General features: G+C 40.1%; 1 long non-coding RNA gene and 1 pseudogene across 4 annotated transcripts in view; one reads left to right on the top strand and one right to left on the bottom strand.

The window, feature by feature from the left end:
- Positions 1-20,353, bottom strand: part of LOC103005097 (uncharacterized) — a 228,767-nt gene that overhangs the window by 124,662 nt on the left and 83,752 nt on the right. The window lies entirely within an intron of this gene.
- On the top strand, positions 3,834-5,923 carry LOC103004327 (caspase-6-like; annotated as a pseudogene).

Below are 20,353 nucleotides of genomic sequence, written 5' to 3' on the forward strand. Positions count from 1 at the left end.
TAGCCCTTATCTTTGTTCTAACTACTCTTGTAGTTGCTTAAGAGCTGTGGTCCCCATATCTCACTGAGGAACAAATACCACACACACAGTGCCTGGTATTTTTTTCATAATGTACTTCCATCCCTATTTTCCTACCATAGCAAAACAGCCCCCAGATGAATGGGATGTTTTCAGTAAGGCACCAACGATACAATATCTGATTTTTATGCAATATTTTGATGGTGTCACTGTTTCACAAGAATACTCAGAAGATTGTCTCACAGATGCAGTGGATCTTGAGGAGTGGTAGATGTGACATAGTTTGAGAATGTACGTTTCCTAATAATACATCTTTTAAGAGCCCTCTAAGAAGAGAAAGTAGAAAAAATTAGGTCAATGGCTATGAATGGTTGCTCTAAAAGTTGATGGAAGCCACAAAGAGGCAGAGCTAAACTAACAGCCCTGAGGTGGCCCCTGGCAAGCTGAACCCTCACCATGACAAGAAGTCACTTCCAAACTAAATCTGTCAGAGTCCCTGAAGACTCAGACATTGCGGACAGGGGTGAGGAAAACTGAGCCTATTACCTTCGGTTAATGTCTATCCTTCCTACAGAAAGAATTTAAATTAGATTTCCCTCTGTATCTTACCTACAGTTTCTCTCAGATCCAAGCCACTCCTAGAGAGAGCAAAGATTTTGTAGAACTTCGGAGACTATTAAAATAGCATTCTTCTCCTTCCAAATCCTCTCCAACCCTAAATACCTTCCATTCCATATGTCTGATGCTTACCTTCAAGGCCAAAATCAAGTCTTTCCTGACAAGCTGTGTGACCTTTGTTTCATCTGTGACCTCTAAGAACACATTCCCACTACACAACTCACCGACACTCATCCTGCATGCATGTGTCCCCAACCAGGCTGTAGGCTGTGAAATATTGGGCATCTCACCCAGCACCGGCCACAGTGCCTTGTGCATGAGTACCAAGGTGACAAGTTCATCTAAATTCCCAGGTTGTCCACTGCCCCCTTGGTAAGTTATAGGTAAGGTCGGTAGCACAACTGTTAGCAAAGCAACAGTGCTAAAAGTCCAAAGTTTCTTGACTGGGAACACGTTTTCTAACGTTAGTTTAATAAACTAAATTTTTTGTGCTGATCACAATGGAGAAAAAGAAGGAAATATTCTTCTTGACATCTAAGGAGTTCACAGTCTCTTGGAAATTGAAGATGCATATGTAGCTAATTAGAATAACGTGTTATTAATATGAAAAATGTGAGAGGACACATAAACTGCAAAGAAAAGCCATCAACAATGTTCCTCAAGAGATGGCTTCAATTTACATTCCACTGAATTTGGGCCACATGACTAGAAATGATGTCTAGAAAAAGACAAGAGACCTTCCTCTACTCTGAATTGATCTGCCACTTGCAGAGCCCTGGCCTCTGAACTAGGCTGTTCATTTGCAGAAGACTCCACACACTGAAGCCCACCTAGTGCATGACTCTGGCCAGGGCAGTGAGGAAGCTGAACCATAGTCAAAGGAACCAGCATTACACCAGGCACAAGAAAACCCTGAGGAGCCAGGAGAGCTGTCGTGACAGCTTTGAAAGCTTGTCTAGGGGAAGATGGGCAGGATAAGCATTTTTCATACTGCAAAAAGCAACCCATAGGTAGTCATGAAACCAATCTAGAGGTAGAAGACTTACGGTAAGTGCTGCTTCATAAAATGCTTGTCATGCAAATGAGTGTGTGTGTGTGTATGTGCACAGGCATGTGCACTGGGTCAAACAAATGGATTTTTTTCAAAACAGTTTGCAAGGCTGTGAACTAGACAAATTATTTGGTAGCTTATAAAAGGACAAATTTCAATTCAATAGAAGGAAAATACCTCAAACAAGTGAAACTGTCTCACAATGGGCTATATTATTGTGAATGGCAGACAGGTTCTAGCCCCTGAAAGACCCCAAGCAGCATCAAAGCCATAGATTGTCAAGGAGGATATTCACGTTAGTGGAAAGTTAAATAGGAAGAACTCCAAGTTTCCTCCCCATTCTATGAGACGTCGGTCTGGATCACAGGCACTTAACTGCCACTGAAAGAACAATTAGGAGGGAAACAACTCCACAAAGTCACAGGGGTGAATGTACACAGCCTGAAATTTCATTTATATTTCATTTATATTGCAACAGCATCTCTGTGAAAGGAAAAGTTATAAGTGATACTTAGACTAAGGGTTCTCAACCTAGGGATACATCAGAATCATCTGGGGAGCTTGTAAAAGATACCCATGCCTGGATCCCAACATATATCAATTAAAACACTAGGGCCCAAGACTTGTATTTTATTTCTGTTTCCCAGGTAAGAATTGCAAACCCCTGATTTATATGTATAAAATGTAAAAATGACATTTTATGAAGCATAGAGGGAAGGAAAATAGCTCCAGGATTTTACATGAATAAAAAGAAAGAGCTGGAAAACATCAAATCATGGCTTTTGAATTCTGCTCAGGGTGTAGAGAGCTGAAAAGAACATCACTCCCATGCTTACAAATAAAAAGTCAGATCAACTACAAGTTCATATCTTTCTTGAATCCATTAGACAGCTGAGGTCTCAGTGGAACAAACTAGCCCAGAATCTGAGGAGAACCAGGCACCTGCAGGAAGAAACAAGACATGAGCACTTGTTTACCTGAAGCAGATGCACCTGGACAGTGGATAACAAGCATCAAGTAACAAATAACAACGGAACACTGATGGGAGAGTTGAAAGAGCATGGAGACCGACCACTCTGAGGCACAGTGCAGAAGGAAGACCTAAGGCTGACACTGAAACAATGAGAAAAGCCCTTCAGCAAACCAGCCCCAACTCTAAACTCAAGGTGTCACTAGAGGAATCTGAAGTCTGTGGTGCCCTGAGGATAGGCTCACCAACAACACACCTCAAATCCAGTCAACTCCTGACCAGAATGATCAATTCCCCACACTAAAGGGCTAGCAGAAATAGAAAGGCATTCCATTTCCAGGAATAAAAACTATTTATCTCAGTCTCTAATGTCCTACACAAGATGTCCATGTCTTGACAAAACATTACAGAGCATACAAAAAGCAAGAACAAACAACACTGCCAAAAGACACAGCCATTAACAGAACCAGACTCAGATATGACACATATGGGGAAGCTATCAGACACAGAATTTAAAATAACTGTAATTAATGGTAAAAGACCCTAATTGAAAGGGTGGGCAACATGAAAGATCAAATGCATATTTTTAAACAGATAGAAACTATAAGAAAGAATCAAATGGAAATGCTGGAAAGGCTAAACACAGTAACAGAAATGAAGAATGCTCTCAACAGGCATTCTTCAGTAGATGTGACACATCCAAGGAAAGAATCAGTGAACTTGAAAATAGGTCAACAGAAATCCCCAACTAAAATAAGGAGAAACAAAAAGAAGAATGAAGCAAAACCAAAGTGTCCAATAGCCGTGGAATAATACCAAAAGTCCTAACCTAGGTGTAGTTGAAATTTCAGAAGGAGAAAAGAAAGAGAATAGGGCAAAAGAAATATTTGAAGAAATAACTGCTGAGAATTTTCTAAACTTAATGATAGATACCAAACCACAGAACCAAAAACTCAAAAGCGCTACAGAGAATAAAAACTAAGCATGTGCAGGCATGTGCACATGTGCGTGTGTGTGCGCATGCACGCACACGCGCGCACACACACACACACACACACACACACACAGGCATATCAGAGGCTGCAAATCAAAGACATAAAGAAAATCTCGGTGGGCTGTGGCCCGGCTGCAGGAAGTGGAGGCCGCCTGGGCATCAGTGCTGCGCACTCAGCTGCAATGAGCTCAGTGCCAGGGCTCCGTGGGGCTCGCAGTGCAGGTGAACAAAACATGACAGAAACAGATGCCTTCCCCATGAGAAGGGTAAAAACGCAACCGAAACGCAAAAAAAGATTTGTGCAGTGTATGGAGAAGGTGCTGTGACTGATCAAACGTGTCAAAAGTGGTTTGCATAGCTTCACGCTGGAGACTGCTCACTGAATGATACTCCATGATCAGGTAGACCAGTTGAAGTTGAGAGCGATCAAATCAAGACATTAATTGAGGACAATCAACGTTATACCACGCAGGAGATAGCCAACATACTCAAAATATCCAAATCAAGCACTGAATATCATCTACACCAACTTGGTTATGTTAATCACTTTGATGTTTGGGTTCCACATAAGTGAAAAAAAACTTCTTGACCATATTTCCACATGTGATTCTTTACGTAATGAAAACATTCCATTTTTAAAACAAATTGCAATGGGTGATGAAAAGTGGATACTGTACAATAATGTGGAACGGAAGAGATTGTGGGGCAAGCAAAAGGAACCACCTGTAACCACACCAAAGGCCAGTCTTCATCCAAAGAAGGTGATGTTGTGTATATGGTGGGATTGGAAGGGAGTCCTCTATTATGAGCTCCTTCTGGAAAATGACACGATTCATTCCAACAAGTACTGCTCCCAATTAGACCAACTGAAAGCAGCACTCGATGAAAAGTGTCTGGAATTAGTCAACAGAAAACGCATAATCTTGCATCAGGATAACGCAAGACTGCATGTTTCTTTGATGACCAGGCAAAAACTTACAGCTTGTCTGGGAAGTTCTGATTCATCCGCCATATTCACCAGACATTGCACCTTCGGATTTCCATTTATTTCGGTCTTTACAAAATTCTCTTAATGGAAAAAATTTCAATTTCCTGGAAGACTGTAAAAGGCACCCGGAACAGTTCTTTGCTCAAAAAGATAAAAAGTTTTGGGAAGATGGAATTGAAGTAGCCTGAGAAATGGCAGAAGGTAATGGAACAAAACGGTGAATACGTTGTTCAATAAAGTTATTGGTGAAAATGGAAAATGTGTCTTTTTACTTAAATACAAAAGGAACTTTTTGGCCAAACCAATATTTCACGACTTTCCTTGCCAGTATGGCTGGGAGGCTTTCCTGGGGCACACCAGTGGTCTGTCTGCCTGGCAGAGGAGGAGGATGCAGCAGACCTCTATCTACTCTATATGTTGACCTTGGGCTTGGAGGAGTTCATTATTTAATATGACTTAAGTGATTGTTTTTAAACTTTTCATAAACAGAGAAGTGTTCGATATGGCAGAAACGTACAAAAGGGACCCTAAGAGGAGAGGAATTGCTTTAATCTTCAATCATGAGAGCATCTTCTGCACTTAACCCTGCCAGACAGGCAGGGCACCAGCGCCGACAGAGACAATCTTAAGTGCAGGTTTTCAGATCTAGGACTGGAAGTGAAATGCTTTGATGATCTTAAAGCAGAAGAACTACTGCTCAAAATTCATAAGGCATCAACCGCTAGCCACGCAGACGCCAACTGCTTTTTGTGCGTTTTCCTGAGTCATGGTGAAGGCAACCACATCTATGTATATGATGCCAAAATTGAAATTCAGACACTGACTGGCTTGTTCAAAGGAGACAAGTGTCAGAGCCTGGTTGGAAAACCCAAGATATTTGTCATTCAGGCATGTCGGGGAAACAAGCATGATGTACCAGTCATGCCTTTGGATGTAGTGGATCATCAGAGAGACAAGCTGGATGTCAACCTAACCCAGGTGGATGCAGCCTTAGTTTATACACTCCCTGCTGGAGCAGACTTCCTCATGTGTTACTCTGTGGCAGAAGCTTATTTTCATCGGGAACCTGTGAATGGCTCATGGTACATTCAAGATTTGTGCGAGATGCTGGGAAAATTCGGCTCCTCCTTAGAGTTCACAGAACTCCTCACGCTGGTGAACAGGCAAGTTTCTCAGTGCCGAGTGGATATCTGCAGAGAACCAAGTGCAATTGGAAAGAAGCAGATGCCCTGCTTTGCCTCAATGCTAACTAAAAAGCTGCATTTCTTTCCAAAATCTAAATGATAGGTGCTATTTTGTTTTATGTATCTGTATTTTTATATAAAGAAGTATCACTAAATACTTAAATTGAAGCAATTTAAATGGTACAGCAATTTTAAATGTTTAAATGAGAGAACTTTAAAGAAACAGTTCATATTGGACATGGTGAAGGGGTTTTATATATGTAGAAATGAAATCCTCAGGAAATTCCTATAAATAAAAATCCACAAGCATTTGTAATACTTGACATTTGTAGTAAACTGCAAGCTTACTCAAAATATCTGACTGATTTAACTAGTATTTTGTGACATTTTATAAAACTTTATAATATTTTTAAAAGTTTTTGAAAGCTAAAAAAAAAAAAGAAAGAAAGTCTCAAACCCAGCGGGAAAAAATGAAACATTAAATACAAAGGAACGAAGATAAAAATTTCAGAAGACACCTTGTCAGAAGGCATGCAAGTAAGACAATGAAGCAACATCTTCGAAGTACTGAAAGAAATAAACTGTCAACACAGAATTCTATACTTAGTGAAAATGTCTTTCAAAAATGAAGGAGAAATAACTGCAATAGGCAAACAAAAACTGAAAGAATTCATTACCAAAAGACCTACGCTACAAGAAATACTAAATGAGGTTTTATAGTCAGAAGGAATATGATGCCAGACAGAACTTTGGATCTACCCAAAGAAATGAAAAGTGTTAGAAATGGAACAAATGAATGTCAAATACAATTCTTCTTTTTCTGATATTTAATTGCTATAAAAGGTAACAATGTTTAAAGAAAATCAGCAAACTATGGCCTGCAAACCAAATGCAGCCTGCAGTCTGTTTTTGCATGACCTGTGAGCTAAGGATGGTTTTTGTATTTTTAAAGTGTTGTTTCAGAAAAAAAAGAATATGCAGCAGAGACCATATGTGGCCTCAGAGCAAAATATTTACTTTCTGGGCCTTTACAAAAAAAAGGTTTGCTGACCACCCCCCCTCCCTGACCCTTCTCCCCTCCCGCCCCCGTCTAAAACAAAAACAGTAACAATATTTTGTTTACAGCATATGTAGAAGAAAAATGATAACAATAACACAAAGGATGGAAGAGAAGGGTTGGAAATGTACTGTTGAAAGTTCCTTAGACTACACATGAAACAGTGTAATATTACTTGAAAGTAGACTCTGATTAATTAAAGATATATAGATATAAATAAACACTCACTCTAGGGGAATCACTAAAAATGTTAAAGAAGCATAAATAAGAAGTGGAGATAAAAGGGAATCAAGAAATGCTCAGGTAATAGGGAAAAATGGAACAGAGAGAAAATAACTACCAAGATGGTAGGTTTTTAATTAAGCCATATTAACACCACAGTAAATGTGAATGGTCTAATACACCAGTTAAAAGACAGATATTGTTAGATTGATTTAAAAAGTAAGACCCAACTATCTGAGGTCTACAAGGAATGTTCCTTAAATATACAGACACAGACAGGTTAAAATGAAAAGACTAGGAAAAGATATGGCTGCAAACACTAAGCAAAAGAAAGCTGGAGTAGCTATATTATTAACACCCAAAGTAGACCCCAGAACAAGGAATATTAACCAGGATAAAGAGGAATATTATATAATGAGAACAGGATCAATTTTCCAAGAGGACATAACAATCCTAAATGTGTATGCACTGTGGAATTAAAGAAACCTCTGCTAAAACTGGAGTTGGGATGGCCTGTAGGGGGAGCTCTCAGGGCCCACCATGCACCATCTATTACTCCAAACAGGGAGGTATTGCTGCTGCTTCTCTCTGCTGGAAGGCAGCCCAACCAATCAGACACTGTAGCAGCCCAACCAATGAGAAGCCTCCATACACTGGACTCCCAGTTTCCTGCAACAGGACTCTTTGGGTATTACAGCTCCTTCCAAGTTTCGCTTTTCCCTATAAAAGCAAGTTCCCCTTCCTTGTATGTGGATTTGCCTATGGTATACCATAGTTCACATATCCTGAATTGCAATTCCTTTGGCTATTCCAGAATAAACTTGCTTTCACTGGTAAAATAACTAGTTATTATATTATTAAAGTTGCACTTAAGAACAGATGGTCAAAATACATGAATCAAAAAGTGACAGAACTGAAACAAGAAATTTTAAAACTGACAATTGTAGTTGGAGATTCTATTGTAACATGCCTCTCTGTTATTGATAAAACAAGTAGATACATAATCAATAAGGACACAGGAGACTTGAACAAACCTATCAGGCAACGTGACCTAATACTTCCAGAACATTCTACCCAACAATAGCAGAATACACATTCTTTTCAAGTGCACACTGAACATTCACCAAGATAAACCATATTCTGGGCCATAAAACAAATGTGAACAAATTTAAAAGAATAAAAATCATGCAAATTATATTATGGGACAGTGCTTCCCTGATGGCACAGTGGTTAAGAATCTGCCTGCCAATGCAAGGGACATGGGTTCAAGCCCTGGCCCGGGAAGAACCCACATGCCGCAGAGCAACTAAGCCAGTGCACCACAACTACTAAGCCTGACCTCTAGAGCCCGCAAGCCACAACTACTGAGCCCACATGCGACAACTACTGAAGCCTGTGCACCTAGAGCCCGTGCTCCGCAACAAGAGAAGCCACGACAATGAGAAGCCTGCGCACCACAACGAAGAGTAGCCCCCGCTCACCGCAACTAGAGAAAGCCCGCATACAGCAACGAAGACCCAACACAGCCAAAAATAAATAAATAAATAAAATTTAAAAAAAATATTATGGGACAATAAGAGAATTAAACTAGAAATCGATAACAAGAAGACTTCTGGAAAATTCCCAAGTATTTGAAAAGTAAATGACATATTTTGAAATAACACATGGGTCAAGAGGAAGTCTCAAGGGAAATTTTAAATATTTTAATTTTAAATAAATAAAAATGAATATGCACATATCAAAATTGTTGAATGCAGGCTAAAGCGGTGGTTCAAGGTAAATGTATAGCACTAAATGCTTATATTAAAACAGAAGAAAAATCTCAGATCAGTAATATAAGCTTACCCCTTAAGAAAATAGGAGCATATTAAACCCAAAGCAAGGTGAAGGAAATAAAAAGGGCATACATGAATAAACTTGAAAACAGAAAAACAGACAAAATTAATGAAACCAAAATCTGGATCTTTGAAAGATCAATAAAGTTGATGAACTTCTAGACAGACTAAGAAAATGATTGAAGACACAAATTACCAATATCAGGAATGAAAGGGGGAACATCTCTACAGACCCCAAAGACATTAAATGAATAATAGGAGAATACCACAAACAATTCTATATCCATAAATTTGACAACTTAGGTGAAGAAGACCAATTCCTTGAAAGATATAAACAATCAAAACTTATCAAGAAAAACTGGATAACCTGAATTGTCCTGTATCTATTAAAGAAGTTAAATTTGTAGTTTAAAAACCTTCCATCAAAGAAAACTCTAGGCCTAGATGGTTTCACTAATGAACTCTACCAAATATTGAAGGAGGAAAAAATAGCAATCTTACACAGTCTCTTCCAAAAATACATTACAACCAAGTAGGGTTCATCCCAAGAATACAAAGCTGGTTCAACATTTGAAAATCAATCAATGTCATTCACCATAGTAAATATGAATAAATCACATGATCCTGTCAATAGATGGAGAAAAAGCATACAACAAAATTCAAAATCCATTCATAATAAAAACTCTCAGTAAACTAGGGATACAAGTGAAATTCCTTAACCTCATGGGGCACCTATAAAAATTCTCAGCTAACATACTTCACAGTGAAAGATTACTTCTCCCCTATTATAAGAAACAAGGCAAGGATGTTCTCTCTCACCACTCCTTTTAAACATTGTACTACAATACTTAGCCAGTAGGATAAGGCAAGAAAAAGAAATAAAAGGCATCCAGATTAGAAGGGAAAAAAATAAAACTGTCATTATTCACAGATAACATGACCGTCTGTGTAGAAAATCCCAAAAAATCTATAAATAAACCTCCTAGAACAAATAAGTGACTTCAGAGAGGTAACAGAATACAATGTCAAAATACAAAAATCAATTGTATTTCTATATATTAGCAACAAGAACAACCCCCAAATGAAATACTAAAGTAAAAACCTAACAAAACATGTGGAAGATCTCTATCCTGAAAACTACCAAATGCTGATAAAAAAATGAAAACAGAAATAATAAACAAAGTGATAAACAATATTGTGTTAATGGATTGGAATACTCAATATTGTAAAGATATCAATTCTTCCTAAACGAATCTATAGATTCAATGCAAGCCCATTAAAATCCCAGCAGAACTTTTTATAGATATTGACAAGCTGACTCTACAACCTATATGAAAAGGCCAAGGAACTAGGAGAGCCGTAACAATTTTGAAAAGAAATAAAATTGGAGGATTTATACTACCTATTTTCAAAATTTATTATAAAGTCACAGCATCAAGCCAGTGTAGTGTTGGCACAAAGTAGGCGTATAGATCAATGGAATAAAATTGAGAATCCAGAAATAAATCCTTACGATTATGGCCAATTGATTTTCTACAAAAATGTCCATACAATTCTAGGGAAAGCATAGTCTTTTCAACAAATGGTGCTGGAACAACTGGAATTCCACATGCCAAAAAAATAATAATAATAATTTTTGACTCATAGTTTATACCTTATATAAAAATTAACCCAAAATGGATCATAAACCTAAGTGTAAAACACAGAACTATGAAACTTCTAGAAGAAAATGTAGAAAAGTTTCAAGACTTGTAGTTCAGCAAAGAATCTTAGATACAACAACAAAAGTCTAATCCATAGAAAGATTGATACATTGGTTTACTAAAGTTAAAAACTTTTGCCCTGAGAAAGACACTGCTATGGGAATAAAAAGATAAGGCACAGACTGAGAGAATTTATTTGAAAATCACATTTCTGACACAGGACATATATCCAGGTTATGTAAAGAACCCTCAAAGCTCAACAATAAGAAAACAAACAAGCCAATAAAAATAGGTAATCAAAATCACCTCTGCACAACACTTGTATGCTGTAAATTTTAATTTGGATTTGTATATTTTCCCAGCCAGTATGAGTCCAAACTTAAATTCTCACCAATTTTTATTTATACAATATTATTTGACCCTGGAATTAGGCTTTTGATCTCTGTTAACATTTAATGCACTTCATACTGACCTAAAAAATACTATTAAATTTCTTTGAACTCAGGAGATAATTTTCATATACATCTTTAGTATAGAGACTATTTTTTCCTGTCAAATAAAATTGACTCTTTAAACACAGACCCAAAAAAGTTATAACTTTCTGAGGCATCAAAAATTTATTTTGTCACCTTTTAAGTAATGAAGCCTGAGCATGAATTACCACATTTTTTATCACCACACATCCTTCTTCCCCTGCTACCAAATCTAAACAATTCTGGAACACAATGATGAAAGAAATGAACTTTATTTTCCCTTTGCTTGTATTTCTTCACTTATTTCTCATCACTTGGTACTATATTTTATAAGTCATTGTAAATCATGTTTGGGAACTATGTGAAGTATAACAAAGAGATTCTGCATGAAAGAAATCCTTTAAGATCAAGTTATTCAATATGTAATCCTGTTCCTCCAAAGGAACGTCTTTTTTTTGGCCCAATACCATACCCACTCTGGCCATATTTCTCTGCTGGAAACCAGAGAGAGACTAAACTTTGACGATACGTAGCACTATGTCCAGCTTGTTTCCAACTACTGCAGTCGTCTCTTAACCTACCTTATTTTTCATTATAGTACTTCTCATCACCTGACACAGGAGACAAAACAAATATATCTCCTTCCAAGAAAGAGTGAGCTCCATGAGAACAGACTTTGTCTTTCTTATATACTATTTTTATCTCCAGAGCAGTGTCTGCACCCAGTAGGTGTTCAATAAATATTTGTGAATGAATGATTGCCCAAGGCATCACTCTACCTCATTCCCTCACACTCTGCCAGTGATCCTGGGCAGGCCTGGGCAGGTCTGCTGATGGAAACAACAAAATATGCTGCCCTACACTCCCTCCTTTCTTCCAGGATTAGTGACTAGATCTTTCTGCCAATTTCTGTGCTAAGTAGATACTGAGGACAGAGGATCATAAGAAGTAGCATCCTGCTTGCCAATCTAACTCCAAATACCCAGCAATGTCCACCACGTCAAATGGAAACAAAAAGCAGCTCTCACTTCATACTTCAAATGAAAACAGGCTAAATGCTTTAAAAGCAGTAGACAGTCGAAAACCACATTCACAGAAAGATAGACAAAATGAAAAGGCAGAGTACTATGTACCAGATGAAGGAACAAGATAAAACCCCAGAAAAACAACTAAATGAAGTGGAGATAGGCAACCTTCCAGAAAAAGAATTCAGAATAATGATAGTGAAGATGATCCAGAACCTGGGAAAAAGAATGGAGGCAAAGATTGAGAAGATGCAAGAAATCTTTAACAAAGACCTAAAAGAATTAAAGAACAAACATCTAGAAAACAAACAGAGATGAACAATACAATAACTGAAATGAAAAATACACTAGAAGGAATCAATAGCAGAATAACAGAGGCAGAAGAACAGATAAGTGACCTGGAAGACAGAATGGTGGAATTCACTGCTGTGGAACAGAATAAAGAAAAAAGAATGAAAAGAAATGAAGACAGCCTAAGAGACCTCTGGGACAACATTAAATGCAACAACATTCGCATTATAGGGGTCTCAGCAGGAGAAGAGAGAGAGAAAAGACCCAAGAAAATATTTGAAGAGATTAAAGTCGAAAACTTCCCTAACATGGGAAAGGAAATAGCCACCCAAGTCCAGGAAGCGTAGAGAGTCCAAGGCAGGATAAATCCAAGGAGAAAGATGCAGAGACACATAGTAATCAAATTGACAAAAATTAAAGACAAAGAAAAATTATTAAAAACAACAAGGGATAAATGACAAATAACACACAAGGGAACTCCCATAAGGTCAACAGCTGATTTATTAGCAGAAACTCTACAAGCCAGAAGGGAGTGGCATGATATATTTAAAGTGATGAAAGGGAAGAAACTACAACCAAGATTACTCTACATGGCAAGGATCTCATTCAGATTCGATGGAGAAATCAAAAGCTTTACAGACAAGCAAAGGCTAAGAGAATTCAGCACCACGAAACCAGCTCTACAACAAATGCTAAAGGAACTTCTCTAAATGGCAAACACAAGAGAAGGACCTACAAAAACAAACCCAAAACAATTAAGAAAATGGTCATAGGAACATACATATCGATAATTACTTTAATGTGAATGGATTAAATGCTCCAACCAAAAGACACAGGCTTGCTGAATGGATGAAAAACAAGACCCATATATATGCTGTCCACAAGAGATGGACTTCAGACCTAGGGACACATATAGACTGAAAGTGAGGGGATGGAAAAAGGTATTCCTTGCAAATGGAAATCAAAAGAAACCTGGAGTAGCAATACTCATATCAGATAAATAGACCTTTAAATAAAGAATGTTACAAGGGACAAGGAAGGACACTACATAAAGATAAAGGGATCAATCCAAAAAGAAGATATAACAATTAAAAATATATATGCACCCAACATAGGAGCACCTCAATACATGAGGCAAATGTTAACAGCTCTAAAAGAGGAAACTGACAGTAACACAATAATAGTGGGGGACTTTAACACCTCACTTACACCAATGGACAGATCATCCAGACAGAAAATTACTAAGGAAACACAAGCTTTAAATGACACAATAGGCCAGATACATTTAATTGATATTTATACGACATTTCATCCCAAAACAGCAGATTACACGTTCCTCTCAAATGCACACGGAACATCCTGCAGGATAGAACATTCTTGGGTCACAAATCAAGCCTCAGTAAATTTAAGAAAAACTGAAATCATATCAAGCATCTTTTCCGACCACAGTGCTATGAAATTAGAAATAAATTACAGGGGAAAAAACGTAAAAAACACAAACACATAGAGGCTAAACAATACATTACTAAATAACCAAGAGATCACTGAAGAAATCAGAGAGAAAATAAAAAGTTACCTAGAGACAAATGACAACAAAACACGATGATCCAAAACCTATGGGATGCAACAAAAGGAGGGAAGTTTATAGCAATACAATTCTACCTCAAGAAACAAGAAAAATCTCAAATAAACAACCTAACCTTGCACCTAAAGGAACTAGAGAAAGAAGAAAAAACAAAATGCAAAGTCAGCAGAAGGAAAGAAATCATAAAGATCAGATGAGAAATAAATGAAATAGAAACAAAGAAAACTATAGCAAAGATCAATAAAACTAAAAGCTGGTTCTTTGAGAAGATAAACAAAATTGATAAACCTTTAGCCAGACTCATCAAGAAAAAGAGGGAGAGGATTCAAATCAATAAAATTAGAAATGAAAAAGGAGAAGTTACAACAGACACCACAGAAATACAAAGCATTGTAAGAGACTACTACAGCAACTCTATGCCAATAAAATGGACAACTTGGAAGAAATGGACAAATTCTTAGAAAGGTATAACCTTCCAAGACTGAACCAGGAAGAAATAGAAAATATGAACAGACCAATCACAAGTAATGAAATTGAAACTGTGATTAAAAATCTTCCAACAAACAAAAGTCCAGGACCAGATGGCTTCACAGGTGCATTCTATCAAACATTTAGGAAAGAGCTAAAACCCATCCTCCTCAAACTCTTCCAAAAAATTTCAGAGGAAGGAACACTCCCAAACTCATTCTATGAGGCCACAATCACCTTGATGCCAAAACCAGACAAAGATACTACAAAAAAAAAAGAAAATTACAGACCAATATCACTGATGAATATAGATGTAAAAATCCTCAACAAAATACTAGCAAACAGAATCCAACAACACATTAAAAGGATCATACACCATGATTAAGTGGGATTTACCCCAGGGATGCAAGGATTCTTCAATATATGCAAATCAATCAATGTGATACACCATATTAACAAATTGAAGAATAAAAACCATAGGATCATCTCAATAGATGCAGAAAAAGCTTTTGACAAAATTCAACACCCATTTCTGATAAAAACTCTCCAGAAAGTGAGCATAGAGGGAACCTACCTCAACATAATAAAGGCCATATATGACAAACCCACAGCAAACATCATTCTCAATGGTGAAAAACTGAAAGCATTTCCTCTAAGATCAGGAAGAAGACAAGGATGTCCACTCTCGCCACTATTATTCAAGATAGTTTTGGAAGTCCTAGCCATGGCAATCAGAGAAGAAAAAGAAATAAAAGGAATTCAAATTGGAAAAGAAGAAGTAAAACTGTTACTGTCTGCACATGACATGATACTATACATAACTAATCCTAAAGAAGCCACCAGAAAACTACTAGAGCTAATCAAGGAATTTGGTAAAGTTGTAGGATACAAAATTAATGCACAGACATCTCTTGCATTCCTATATACTAACAACGAAAGATCAGAAAGAGAAATTAAGGAAACATTCCCATACACCACTGCAACAAAAAGAATAAAATACCTAGGAATAAACCTACCTAAGGAGGTAAAAGACCTGTACTCAGAAAACTATAAGACACTGATGAAAGACATCAAAGATGACACAAACAGATGAAGAGATATACCATGTTCTTGGATTGGAAGAATCAGTATTGTGAAAATGACTATACTACCCAAAGCAATCTACAGATTCAATGCAATCCCTATCAAATTACCAATGGCATTTTTTACAGAACTAGAACAAAAAAATCTTAAAATTTGTAAGGAGACACAAAAGACCGTGTATAGCCAAAGCAATCTAGAGGGGAAAATACAGAGCTGGAGGAATCAGACTCCCTGACTTCAGACTATACTATAATCTACAGTAATCATGACAATATGGTACTGGCACAAAAACAGAAATATAGATCAATGGAACAGGATAGAAAGCCCAGAGATAAACCTACGCATCTATGGTCAACTTATCTATGACAAAGAAGTCAAGGATATACAATGGAGAAAAGACAGTCTCTTCAATAAGTGGTGCTGGGAAAACTGGACAGCTACATGTAAAAGAATGAAAGTACAACCCTCCCTAACACCATACACAAAAATAAATTCAAAATGGGTTAAAGACCTAAATGTAAGACCATAAAACTCTTAGAGGAAAACATAGGAAGAACACTCTTTGACATAAATCACAGCAAGATCTTTTTTGACCCACCTCCCAGAGTAATGGAAATAAAAACAAAAATAAACAAATGGGACCTAATGAAACTTAAAAGCTTTTGCACAAGAAAGGAAACTATAAACAAGACGAAAAGACAATCCTCAGAATGGGAGAAAATATTTGCAAACAAGTCAACAAAGGATTAATCTCCCAAATATATAAACAGCTCATGCAGCTCAATATTAAACAAACAACCCAATCAAAAAATGGGCAGACCTAACTACACATTTTTCCAGAGAAGACATACAGATGGCCAAGAGGCACATGAAAAGCTGCTCAACATCACTAATTATTAGAGACATGCAAATCAAAACTACAATGAGGTATCACCTCACACCGGTTGGAATGGGCATCATCAGAAAATCTACAAACAACGATTGCTGGAGAGGGTGTGGAGAAAAGGGAACCCTCTTGCACTGTTGGTGGGAATGTAAATTGATACAGCCACTATGGAGAACAGTATGGAGGCTCCTTAAAAAACTAAAAATAGAATTACCATATGACCCAGCAATCCCACTACTGCACATATACCCAGAGAAAACCATAATTCAAAAAGACACATGCACCCCAGTGTTCATTGCAGCACTATTTACAATAGCCAGGTCATGGGAGCAACCTAAATGCCATCGGCAGACAAATGAATAAAGAAGATGTGGTACATACAGTGGAATATTACTCAGCCATGAAAAGGAATGAAATTGGGTCATTTGTACAGACGTGGATGGACCTAGAGACTGTCATACAGCGTGAGGTAAGTCAGAAAGAGAAAAACAAATATCATATATAACGCATATATGTGGAATCTAGAAAAATGGTACAGATGAACCAGTTTGCAAGGCAGAAATAGAGACACAGATGTAGAGAACAAAGGTATGGACACCAAGGGGGGAAAGCGGGGGTTGGGTGGGTGGGATGAACTGGGAGATTGGGATTGACATATATAAACTAATATGTATAAAATAGATAGCTAATAAGAACCTGCTGTACAAAAAATAAATAAATAAAAATTTTTTAAAATGCTGTTTGAAAAAAAGAAAAGCAGTAGACAGTGGAGGCTGGTTTCCTACTGAACACGATTATATAGTACTCACCCACTGCACTACCATCAGGAGAACTGTTTTCTGGTCCAGGATCTACTACTAACTGCATCTTCTCCCAGTCCCAGCCTGTTAGCTTGAAGACAGGTAAGGACGGCGAAACAAAGACATGATTTAGAGCAAATGTTCTCAATAAGGGGCAGGGGTGAAGGGGGCACTGGGGAGTGGGAGGCACGGCAGAACCAGCTGTGAGGCTTCTTCAAACTACACACGGCCCCTCCCTAAACTCCTCCACCCTAATCCGCGCACAGTTACCCCCCCAGAGTGAGCCACTGTTGCTGTTACTATGGGAGTGTGACAGACCCAGAAAAACTTTCCCAGGTTTTGAGTGTAAGCTCTTTGAGGAATGGGACCGAGATTTAGGCTTCTTAGTGATATCCAGAGGGCATCTAACACAGGGTTTTCCTGTCTCTACCTGCGCCTCCAACCTCAGCTCCTTCCCTCCCCTCCGCCACACCCTACACTTCTATCATCCTGAGCTTCTCCTGCTTGCCCGTAAGGCCATGTCTTTCATCATCTGTCACCACCTGCAGGAGACACGGGTGACCGGCTACCTAACAGCCCGACAGGCAAGGCAGTCTCGCTTTCTGCCTTGCTAACCAAATTCCGATTTTCAGATAGGGGCACCAACGTGCTCAGGGAAGGTGGCCCCTCCCCCAGCTCCAGAACACCGCTGGGCCACGACAATCACAGCCACCCTCTCCTCCCTTGCCAGTGACTGGCTCAGCACGGGCGTATGACCATTCTGGCCAGTGACACAGGGAACCTCTGAGAAATTGTGACCTTTGTTATCTAGAGAATCACTGAGAAGCAAGCCGTCTCCCTCCCTTTTTGCTCTAGATGTTATCACGTGAAGGTGTGATGGAGCTTCAGTCACCCTGTGGCAGGGCACGGAAAACCCAGAGAATCTTCAAGAAGCCAACCCAGAACTGGGGCCACTTTGAGCCACCTACCTCTAGACTTCTTAAGCAAGACAGTAAAGTAACCCAACTAGTGTTACTTACAACAGAAAGTACCCTACCACACCACACCGCTTGGCCTGGGAAGTCCCTGCAACTTTTCCTCCTACTATCCCCAATTCAGAGCTCAAGTACAGTTTCCTTGGGAAGTCTTTGCTTGTCCCCAGACGGTTACACAGTCCCAGACTCTGTTCTCTGCACATCTGCCTCTCCAACTAGACCGTGAGCTTCTCAAAAGCAAACATGTTCACCCTTGGCCGAGGCCCTGGTGTATGCCGGGCATTTATTAAATGTTGAATGAATGGATGAACCAACAAGTAAACAACAAAACAAGGAATTAAAGGAGGAACATGCAGGATGCCTTCCTTGCCTGGGATAAGACTTGACAATTGACAGATGGAACATGGCACCCAGGCAGTCTACACTCTACTAAAGACTTCTTTAGGTGGTGGTGAGCAAAGGCAGAGACAGTGCAATGAACAGGTCCTATTTTATCTGCCCAGAAGTCAGAGCTCTCATTGGGAACTGTCCCTGCCCAATCCCCGGCACCTGGGGTGGGATTGACTATCACAGTGGCACCTGAGCAAAGTACCCACTGCTACAGTGGAAACCCACTCCCCGTCCACTGAGATGGCTTGGCCCCGCTTTGGTCTACTGTATCAATAACGTTTGCTATAAGGATGGAGGTGATGGAAGAAGAGAGAGACATCCCTCCTATCCCCACCCCCCCTCTAAAGGAACAGATAAGCCTGAGATGCCAGTGCTTTTTATCACTCCAGACTAAGAACAGTCAACACAGAGGGAAAAAGAGAGAGAACAAGCCCGGCAACCCTATGTGAGCCCCTGGATCAAGCTATGCCTAAAGCTAAAACCCTCAGCCTTTTCATTTATGTGACCCAATCAATTTCTATACTGCATAACGCAATTTTCAAGTGACCAAACCCAACTCAAAGAAAAGAATTCTGACAAATACAGTCAGTAATGATGAAAGCAAGCTGATAACATCCCTTCTATATTCAGGACCTGTGCACTGTCACCTCTCAAACTTGGCTTCTAGAATGGTGGCAGGAAGTAAAACTGCCTGGAGGAGGCCTAGCCATGAACAAGTGAGAGTGGAGAAAATGCCACCCCCCAAAACACACACCACCACTACCCCCCTTCCCTCCTAAAGGAGGGTACTCTGAGCCTCCTGGATCTCCCTTCTGTTCAGAAAGGAGTGGGGACCTCTGGGAGGCACGAAGTGTTACATTAACACATAGGGGGAAAAATGGAGAGAACTTTCATCAAGCAACGTGCTATGGGCTTTATGAACATCGCATAACTTAAGGCCGTTGTAATGATCATAATACCCTTTTTACCTTTCAGCAAACTGAGAATCAGCGAAGTTAAGCAACTTGCTCAAGGTCACACAACTAGTAACTAGAATTTAAATGCTAGACTTTTTCCACTTTATCACACCGATGGCCAGGGCCTGGGAGATGCAGCGCACCTGCGCACCCCGCCCTCCACCCCAACCCCCGACAGCGCCCCAGGACACACAGCCCTGGATGGAGCCTTACAAGCGCAGGCCCCTGGAGTCAGAGCAGCCTTGCATACCCAGTTTTTTGGAAGCCCCAGGTAACTAACCCAGGTGTATGTCGGACACTCAACACCAGCACCAAAAGTAAAGCGCCGGGCAGACTGAGCAGCGGCACCTGAGCGGCCCCCGGGAAGCGCCGCAGAGGGAGAGGCGGGCGCTCGCTCGGGTCTCCCCCGCGGGCCTGAGCCCCCCCGCGCAGCTCCGCGCTCTCCGCAGCAGTGGGGCCCCCAGCCTCCCCTCTCCCCACCAGCGCCGCGGACAGAGCGCCTCCGCGCCGCCCGGGCCGCTCAGAGACCCACGCAGCCCCGGCCCTGTCCCCGCGCCCGCCCCCGCCCCCAGCTCCAGCCCGGTGCAGAGGGTCGCAGCTGTTCGCCCCCAGGCAGCTACGGGACCCCGACCCCTTCGCTGTGCCCCGGCGCGCTCGCTCCCCCGGAGCGCCAGGCAGGGGAGCCCCGCACTGCCCGCCGCAGCCGCTCGGCCCCGCAGGACCCGGGCGCGGGGCCCGCCGTCCCCCGCCGACCGCCGCCCCCAGCCCGCTGCGCCCGCCCG

The sequence above is a fragment of the Balaenoptera acutorostrata genome, chromosome 8 (assembly GCF_949987535.1).
Source record: "Balaenoptera acutorostrata chromosome 8, mBalAcu1.1, whole genome shotgun sequence".
Taxonomy (NCBI): Eukaryota; Metazoa; Chordata; class Mammalia; order Artiodactyla; family Balaenopteridae; genus Balaenoptera; species Balaenoptera acutorostrata.